The 10,010-nt window shown below is 35.5% G+C and overlaps 1 long non-coding RNA gene across 1 annotated transcript in view; it reads left to right on the top strand.

Moving 5' to 3' along the window:
- LOC112483342 overlaps window positions 1-10,010 on the top strand; it is a 28,351-nt gene that overhangs the window by 16,840 nt on the left and 1,501 nt on the right. The gene's annotated exons all lie outside the window — the stretch shown is intronic.

Below are 10,010 nucleotides of genomic sequence, written 5' to 3'. Positions count from 1 at the left end.
TAAATGTGATATATATACATACAGGTTTAATTAATACTATATGCCAGTCACTGTTCAAGTCACCTTATCAATATTACCTCATTTAATCTTGAAAACAACCCTAAGAGGTAGGTATTGTTTTATTATTCCATTTATAGGAGAGGAAACCAAGATTTAGAGAGATTGAGTAACCTGCTCAGTTATTAAATAGATTCGAACACAGGCTTTTAAATGAGAACCTACTCTTCTAACCATTCTGCTATGTTGCTTCCACTCTGAGCCTCAAATTTCTGTAAGATAGAGAATAATTTCTCATTCGTAAAATCATTCTGAGGATTAAATAAAATTATTATAAGCTTCTTGAAGGAGATTATTTTTATTCTTCTTTAATCCCAATTGTCTATTAATTATGCCTTTGCACATAGAAGAGATTCAAGAAAAAGCACTACCATTTTATGACTAAACATATCCCATGTGACTACATTTTATGCAAGAAAATTTTGAGTTAATAATCACTGCTAGCACTGGAGATACAAAGATGAATAAAACAATCCTTGATCTGAGGAGCTCATAGTCTTGTGGGTTAAAAACATACAAAGACATAATTCCCATATATTGTAGGTAAGTGCAATTATAACAGAAGTACAGATGGACAGTCTGCCTGAAAGCTGTTTTTAAGGATTCTTTGGTTGAGAGGGCAGGTAAGAAGTAAAAGATGGGCCTAGGAAGGCAGGAAGGCAAGATGCAGTTTGGGGAGTAGAAAACCACTGATATTGGCGTTTGTTGCTGAAGCATAAAATACTGGGCAAGAAGTGGCAAGAAATGAGGTTGGAGAGATAAGCACCCTGTGTGCCATATGAAAAGACTTGAACTCCATCTTGTCAGCTACTGTTTCCTAAATATCTGTTTTCTCACTCTCTTCAAATTTTTACCATATCCATGTTGTCTGTAACATTTTTTGTTTAATATTAAAATCATTTTCTACTTAATCAGCCTAAGCAATAATATCTCTGAAGTCACAGTTTTGTTATGCTTGTTTTATTTTTCTAATACACTTTACACTAAATATATCATGGTTAAAAACTGAGAAAATATCCATGGATTGCTTAAAATCATTTTAGATACCACTGAGGATACATATATTATGCTTGTTCAGGTAAGCAGTAGGGGAATCCTTGAAGGGTTTTGAGAGAAATGATGCAGAGAAATGATGCAGTTAGATTTGCTTTCTTTTCAAAAAATAGAAATTTGAAATTTTTACTCAGAAGAATGAGCAAATAGGCATTTCTTATTATAAAATGTCCTCTTATTTAGGATTTATATTTCCCTTTCTATTCTCTGCATCTGAAACAAAAACTAGTTTGCCAAGTTAAGCCACAATACTTCTCTTGAGAAGATCTAAATGAAGCTTTTATTTATTTTTATAACCAAATACAAAGCATTATAGAAAAATCTTTATGCTAGTCTGTATGATTTTGTGCTCATATTGATTTTGATTTTAAGAATTTTCTTCTTTTTCTCTCTGTGTGTGTGTGTGTGTATTTTTTCTAATCATGCTACCAAAGTAAAATCTACAAAACAAAGTATGTTCAGAGCGATCTAGTTTCTACTCTTTACCTCTTCCTGATTTCCTCAATCCATCCTATAGAGAATCATTTAAAATTTTTACTTTTGGTTTATCCTTCCATTAAAGACACATATAAGGTATATTTCTACCTGGCTTTATTCACACTGTATTCTGGAGATCATACCATAGTAATATATAGAGATACTCTTTATTTAGAATGTGGTTTTGAGGAGAAAGTGTGGAATGTAGAAATTCAGACAAAGCAAATTTCCTGATCACATGAAATTAAACTATAAATCAATAACAGAAAGATATCTGGAAAAAATTTCAAATATCTGAATATTATTCAACACTCTCCTAAATAACGATAGTTATTTGAAGAAGTATTGTGTCTTAACTTGGCAAACTAGTTTTTGTCTCAGATGTAATGGATACATTTCTTGAAAAACACAAACTATGGTTATTTAGAAGAAGAAGAAATCACAAAGAAAATGAGAAAATATTACAATTTGAATGAAATGGATGACATAACAAATTTCTAGGATACAGCTAAAGCAGGGCTTTCAGGGACATTTGTAGCATTAAAAGCTTATATTGGAAAGGAAGAATGTTCTCATTATTAACTTAAGCTTTCACTTTAAAAAACAAGAATAAATTATACCTAAACAAATAGAAGGCAAGAACTAATAAAAACGAGCAGAAATCAATGTACTAGAAAACGGGAAAAAAAGAGAAAATAAATAAGACAAAAAGCTGTTTCTTTGAAAAAAGATTAATAAAATTGATAAACCTCTAGCCAGACTGATGATGATGATGAAGACAAAGAAAAGAACAAAAGAACAAGAACAAGAAGAAGAACAAGAAGAAGAGCAATAAAGACACAAATGAGTATTAGGAATGAAAGAGAGGCATCATTTCAGATTCAAAGGATATTAAAATGATAATAAAAGTAAAATATTGTGGTCAACTTTATGCCAATAACTTGGATAGTTTAGATATAATGGACACATTTCTTGAAAAACACGAACTACTAAAGCTCACTCAAAAAGAAACATAACTTGAATAGCATTCTACTAAAGAAATTGAATGAAAGAAATTGAGTTTGTAGTTTAAAACCTTTCCACAAATAAATTCCAGATCAGATGGCTTTAATGGTGAATTTTATCAAATGTTTAAGAAATAAATAGTATCAATACTATACAAACTCTTCTAGAAAATGGGCCAGCGTTGCACTGATATCAAAACAAGAAAAAGATTTATAGAAAGAAAATGACTACAGATTACTATTCCTCATCAACACAGATGCAAAGATCCTTAACAAAATATTAGGAAACATTGTCTAGCAATATGTAAAAGGAATATTATATCATGACTAAGAGTTTATCCAAGAAATGCAAGTCTCTTCAAAGTGTTGAAAATCAATGTAATTTATCATACTACCAGATGATAAAAGAAAAGCCATATGATAATATCAATAGATGGAGGAAAGACATTTTACAACATTCACATCAATTCATAATAAAACTAACAAATTCCCAGGAATTGAGGAATAGATTATAATCTCCTTAATCTGATAAGGGGCATTGATGAAAAACCTACAGGTCATATCATATTTAATGGTCAAAGTCGGATGTTTTACCCCAAATCAAGGATGTCAGTTCTCACAACTTCTGATGATACTGTATTAGAGGCCCTGCCCAGTATGTTAAGGCAAGAAAATTATTAAAAATGTGTACCAATTTGAAGGGAAGAAGTAATAATGTCTTTATTCACAGCTTACATGAAAATCCCAAATAATATACAAAAAAGTTTCTAGAACAAATAAGTGAGTTTTTCAAGCTCACAGGTTACAAGATTATGAACAGTTGGATATTTAAATAGAAAAATCATTTATATTATCAAAAAATGGAATACTTAGGAATATAATAAAAACAGTAAAGCATACAGAAAACTCCAAATTTTGCTGAAATTAAAGAAGACTTAAATAATAACATTCATGGGTTAGAAAACTCAATATTGTTAAAATACCATTTCTCTTCAAATCAATAGATTCAGTACAATCTCAATCAAAATCGCAGCAAGCTTTTTGTCAAAATTAATAAGGTGATTTTATATGAAAAGACCTAGAATAGCCAAAATGATTTTGAAAAGGAGTAATAGAGAACATATACAACCTGATTTAAGACTTATTATAAAGCTGTACTATTTAAGACAGGGTGGTATTGGCATAAAGATAAGATATGTAGATCAGTGGAACAGAATAAAGAGACCTAAAATAGGCCTATATATATATAGGTTGATTGATTTTTATAAGGATACGAGCATAATTTATAATGGAGAAAGGATAGTCTTTTTAATAAATGGTGTTCAAACAATTGGATATCCATAGGCAAAGCAATGAACCTTGACCCTTACCGCGTGCCGTATGTAAGTTAACTTAAAATAGATTGTAGACCTAAATGTAAGAGGTAAAACTACAAAACATTCAGTAGAAAATATAGGAGAAAACTTTTGTGACCCTGGCTTAGACAAAGATTTCTTAGATAAGAAAGAAAGAGCAGGAATCATAAAAGAAAATAAATCAATAAAATTGTACTAATCAGAATTAAGACTGCTCTTTGAAAGAGACTGTGAAGAAAATACAGTCAAACCAAAGACTTGGAGAAATATATGCAAAAACACATAACTGATAAAGAATTTATATGTAGAATGTAAAACTATAAACACAATAATCAAAAGATAAACTACCCAATTAAAAATGAGTAAAAGATTTGAATAGACACTTCACTAAAAAAGACAGGTGGATAGCAAGTAAATACATGAGATAGATACTCAACATCACTAATCAGGGAAATGCAAATAGAAACCATAATGAGATATCACTATATACATATTAGCATGGCCCAAATTTAAATGATTGGCAATACTAAGTGCTAATAAGGATGCAGAGGAACTGGAATTCTCATTCATTGATGGTTTGTATGCAAAGTTATATACCACTTTAAACAAGGGTTTGAAAAATTCTTATGAAGTCAAGCATATACATACATTTTCTACATGGCCCATAACCCTATTCTTGTTTATTTAGCCAAGAAAAAGGAAGACATGTATTCATATAAAGACCTATATGTCAGTATTTCTAGAAACTTTATTCATAGTTACTCCAAACTGGAAACAACTCATGTTCTTTATCTGGTGAATGGATAAACCAGCAGTAATATATCTATGAATACTACTCAGACATAAAGGCGACTGAACTACTCATACCCACAACAACATGGATGAAATCAAAAGCTTTATGTTGAGTGAAAGCAGACAGGCACCAGAGATTATATACTAAATAATCCATTTACATTACGTTGCCAAGAGCAGGAACCAGGGAAGAGTATTGACTGTAAAAGATCAAGAAGAACTTTTGAGGGTAATGGAAATGTTCTATATCTTGATTATGGCGGTGGCTACACAACCATATACATTCGTAAACTCATCAAACTGTACTTAAAAGGACAAATTTTTTTTATATATTATATCTTTATACACTCGACTTAAAAATATAATAAAGATTAAAAAGAAAGTTGGAAAATGAAAGAATGAAGGCAGAAAGACTGATAAGAAGACAGAAAAAAGGCTGAGGCTTAAGCTAGGGCAGTGATTGCCATTTTAGAGGCACTGGATTTGAAAAACCCCTTGTCTTTGGAATCAGACAGACTTGAGTTTGAGTATTAGCTTTGCCATATACTAGCTGTGTGATCTTAGGCAAGTTATTTTACCTCTGTAGTCCTGTTTGTTCATCTGTAAAATGAGGGTGATAATAATAGTATCCATCTAGTACATGAATGTCTAGTACAATGTCTACAGAAGAAATCACTAGTGTTTGAGTAGTGTTTAAAAGGTAAGGTGATATGATGTGGTGATTGATGGGATCTTGGGAGTAGAAGGAGGTAAGGAGGATTCATAGGTTCAGATTTGGTGACCGACATCAACTGACATACAGATTTGGAGGGAAGACGAAGGGTTCAGCTTTTAAACATTACGAGGCTGAAGACCTGCTCTGACAAAGATCTTTCTGAGTCTTCCACTGAGAGCTGCATACAGATGTCCAGAGCTCAGTTTAAAGAGAAAGGCTGTACAGCCCATACTGATCTAAATTTTAAAGCAAAGAAATAAAAAGAAAATCACAACATGAAAAATAGTTTCTATTTTTAATTCAGGCTCATGCCAATATATATATCATATATATGTGAGATATATATATATATCTCACATATATATATCTGGGATTCCCACTGATAGTCCAATGGTTAATTTTATGGGGCTGATGTCCAAGGCAACTATTGTTGTAACTCCCTGTGTCTTAGTGCTGAAACATGGTAAGCACTTAACAAGTATTTGTTGAATGAATCTGTTGAATATTTCCTCTTTGCAAAGTCTTGGAGGCTTCTGGAGTTCCTGAATTCTGACTGGGTATAGGTGGACTCAGGATGCAAACTCAGAAATGGCTGCATAACTGAAGACTCCTTTAAATTCATGGTTTCTTTTGTCCTTTCTTCCAAAAAGTTTCTCTTAAATCCAGCTGCAATCTTCCTTTTTGTGTTCACTGCATTTCTCACTGTATTGGCAGTTGGAACCATGCAGGAAAGACCTGAACCTTCTCTGAAAAAAATTTTTTTTTTACTTTCCTTTTGTGACTTTGGTCTTTGGTAACAAGGCTTGAAATTGTCATAGTGAGAATAATTTTGAGCATCACTATTAGAAAATCATTTTAACCAGTTGTTACCAGCTCAATCCAGCTTGGGCACCAAAGTATTATGTTCCCAGTCATGCAGGAGCCTGTGAATTCAATTAAAATCTGGAGTGACTTCCTGAAAATCACCAGTCAGGATGACTGCATTCCCTTAACTCAATTGGGCAGGATGGCACATGTCCTAAAATTTACCATTGCCTCTTATTAGCAGTTATTTCTTACCACCCACGGCCAAGAAAATAATCCTCACTCTGTGGTCATTATTTCTTGTATGGACCCTCAACTCTCACTGTGTATTTTCTCAGCAGACTGTGCATGGATCAGGTTGGGTTTGAAAGTCATTGTTACTGAGCAAATTTGAAAATAAGTGGGTTTGTAGGAGTCAGAGTGAGAGGAGTAGCTGGTCTAGTGAGAGGAGTGGGAGGTTAACGGACTGTAGGAGGGATGAGTCATAGCTGCTCTGAGCTTCAGAAACAGCTCAGCCTGGCCAGCTGTGGGCACTTGCCTCACCCATTTTAGCAAGTGAGTGTTTCTACTCCCCTAACTAGAGTGAGGCGTGAAATAGTTGAAAATTTTTGAATAGGAAGCTCCACATTTAAAAACTGTACCTTAGTATCTCACTTCCACTCAGAGACTGTCTTTGAGGACTGGTCATCAGTGTGAGCTCACAGGAGTGACCTGAGGGAGGAACTGTCAAGGTGACAGGGGCTAAAATACAGAGTCTCACTTTTTTGGGTAGAGTTATACTGAAGGATCTGCTGATATTGCATATTCAAAACTAGGACATCCCTAATCCTTCATCATTTTTCTCAGTTCTGACAAACAAAAAGTTCATACATACATTTCGGTACCACACCCTTAAATGTGTTAGGAGGAAAAAGTTTGTAATAAAAAGAAGCCGAAAAAAAGAGGCATAGCAATGTGTTTAGGCTCCATTTGTACCGCCCTAAGACTTATGGAAAGAAGCTCAGAAATGTCAGAGACACCTGTGAGAGAGAAGAAAAGGTAAGTGTTTCCTGGTTGGATCAACCATTAGCATAACAAGGGCATCTTTAAGCAGGAGTTGTCTGGAGAGACTCCAGGATCCCGCCCAAAAGACACTGGGCCATTTATGTGGGCATTGGTGAGGCTATGAGGTTAGGTACGAAGGAGGGGCATAGATGGAGGAATGTTCCCCTTTCCATCTCCATTGCCTTCCTTCTTTCCTGTATCCCCTTAGTGTACCTTACAAGGACCACAAATTGTCTCTCCCTTCATGGTTGAAGGACTATACTGTAAAGGGCCCTTGAGCTCTTGGGCAAAAGCAGTCAGATGAGGATGCTCTACAGATCCCTCTGAGTCTTAGCTTCCAGTTAAGACATTTTCTCTGGGAATCCTGGTGTCCAACTCTTGGGAGAGTCTGCTGCCTCCAATACTACTGTGTCTCTAAGCTGCTTGGCCCTAAACGAACACAGGTAAATACCACCTCACACTCCCATGAGAAAACCCAGCAAAATTGGCTTTATCAGGCCCACAACTTGTTTCCTGTGGAGATCACAATATGACAGATTCCAGGGTCTCTTCTTCTGAGTTATGTTCTTAGGTTTGGGACAAGGAGAGAGAAGGGGTCAGCTACAACATCACTGCACCAAACCCTCTTGTGTAACCTTGTATTCTAGGCCTCAAAGGTCACCTCGGTCAGGGACATCTTGGTTCTGTAGAAAATAAACATTTCTGAAAATTGCCACCTTACCACCTGGGTCCTATCTGGGAGGGGAAAATTAAATGGATGCATATGACAACCGAGTGGCAAAAATAAGACCTTAACATTTTGTTTCTAGTCCATGACAGAAAGAAAAGCAAGACAGAGGGGCTGAATAGATAATAGAAGACAATGATAATTATACCCATTATTTATTTTTTCTAATTCTAGAATCTATAATCATTACCCAAATATTCCCCCAGAACACAACTAAAAACCATTGTTTTACACTTAGTGTTATAGATATTTGGTGCAAGTGTTTGGAATGTGATTAACTCTAGTCTGAAAAATCTGAAAAAAAAAAAAAAAGTGGCAGCCCAGCGATAAACTAGGGTCTGATGGCTGATCCTGAAATGCAAGGATGGAAAAAGACATGGGATATAACAGAAGCCTGCCAGGACCGCTCTCATTCCATTGAGGGCCAACCCGGGTTTGGTTCAACTAATCTGGCTGGCCAGGTGGATACATCCCTTTTTCCTTCTCCCATCTATGGGTGACCCTCCTGGAGTGCCGCTAAACCTTACAACCACGTATTTTTAGAATTTTAAGGAAAAAACCTGAACTCAGACTGATGAAGTTTTGTAAAGAAAATTCCCCCTAACGTTAAATTATGGTGTTCACTAATTCATTCATTCAGCTAACATTGCCTGTCCTCTATGTATACCATATATTAGTTAGGCTTTCACTTCTTCTAGATTTAAACTGTGGGGCCTAAAAAGAAAATACTTTTTCTTCCACCTTCTAAGTTCTATCTGGGCTAATAATCAAATTAACAGAGACAGATTAACAGGAGAAAATCAGATGTTCATTCATGCGCATGGAGAATTCACATATGCATGAAAATTCCAGAGAGAGTAGGCAATATATATATATATGACATTGTGGACAAAGGAGAAAAAGTTGGGGGAACGGGGTCTTAGACTTCAGAAGTGAGAATAGATGACTTACAAGTAGTTGAGGAAGAGCAGAACTTACATGGCAGGCAAATTCTTGCTAAGCAACTCAGGTACAATGGGCCATGAGGTTATCTACCTAACAGGCCCCTGCCAGAAGCCCTCCTATTAACCATACTTGATTCAAATTAGGCTAAGGTGAACATCCTAAGATTTCCTTCCTGAAGCAGTTTTTTCTATCTGAATCTCTTGGGCAGGAAATCGGGGAGGGTGAAAGTTTCTGTCTTGCTTCTTAAGAAACAGCTTAAAATCAATATCCCAAAATGGCAGCTTCACGGTGGCAAAACTTTGGTTCCCTTAATGACTGTTAGATAACAGCACTGAAAAATCCACAAGCTTTTCTTTCTCACTTTGCCTAGAGGGAATGAGGGCTTCGCACTCCCCCTACCTGCAGGTGTTTCCCTATTCAGAAGGAGGGCTGAAGGCTGCTCTAAACAGAGAGCTTTGTCATCTAAGAACAGCTTTTTTTTTTTTAAAGAGCAGCATTGCTAACTTGCTGTCCCTTTCTTCTTACATTCAAAACTGACTCAGTAGGTCTGAAGCTTAATTGGAGAAATATTTTAAATTCCACTGATAGGTGGCCCTTCACTGATTCTTGGAAGCGGAAAATATTTGCTTTGGTCTGAAGCAGCTCCAAGGACAATGCACAACATTCAACCTTTTGCACCGAGTGGTCAAACAGCTGCAGTTATTACAGGAGCTGGAGAACATTCTTTATTTAAAATGAAATCTCTGCACCTTACAGCAACCGCAAAAGAATCTATGCAGTAGAGGAAAATGGCTCCCAGGAACAAGAGCCTTTGAAATGTTCCACAGCAGGACAAAGGCCTCCTGCTGTAAGGCAGGGTAAAATTTGCCTGCATCCCACAGTCATTCCAAGTGAAATCTCTAATTAAATTTACTTATTTAGGTCTGCAAATTTTTTTCTCTATGCAAGCACAAGAGTTTGCTTGCAGTCCATCTACTCTTGCTTCTGAAGAGGCTGGTCACATAACAAACCATAACTATTAATGAAGATACTCATTA

The sequence above is a fragment of the Pteropus alecto genome, unplaced genomic scaffold, assembly GCF_000325575.1.
Source record: "Pteropus alecto unplaced genomic scaffold, ASM32557v1 scaffold24, whole genome shotgun sequence".
Classification (NCBI taxonomy): Eukaryota; Metazoa; Chordata; class Mammalia; order Chiroptera; family Pteropodidae; genus Pteropus; species Pteropus alecto.
Note: the sequence above shows the minus strand (reverse complement) of the source record. Positions and strands in the feature narration are given on the sequence as shown.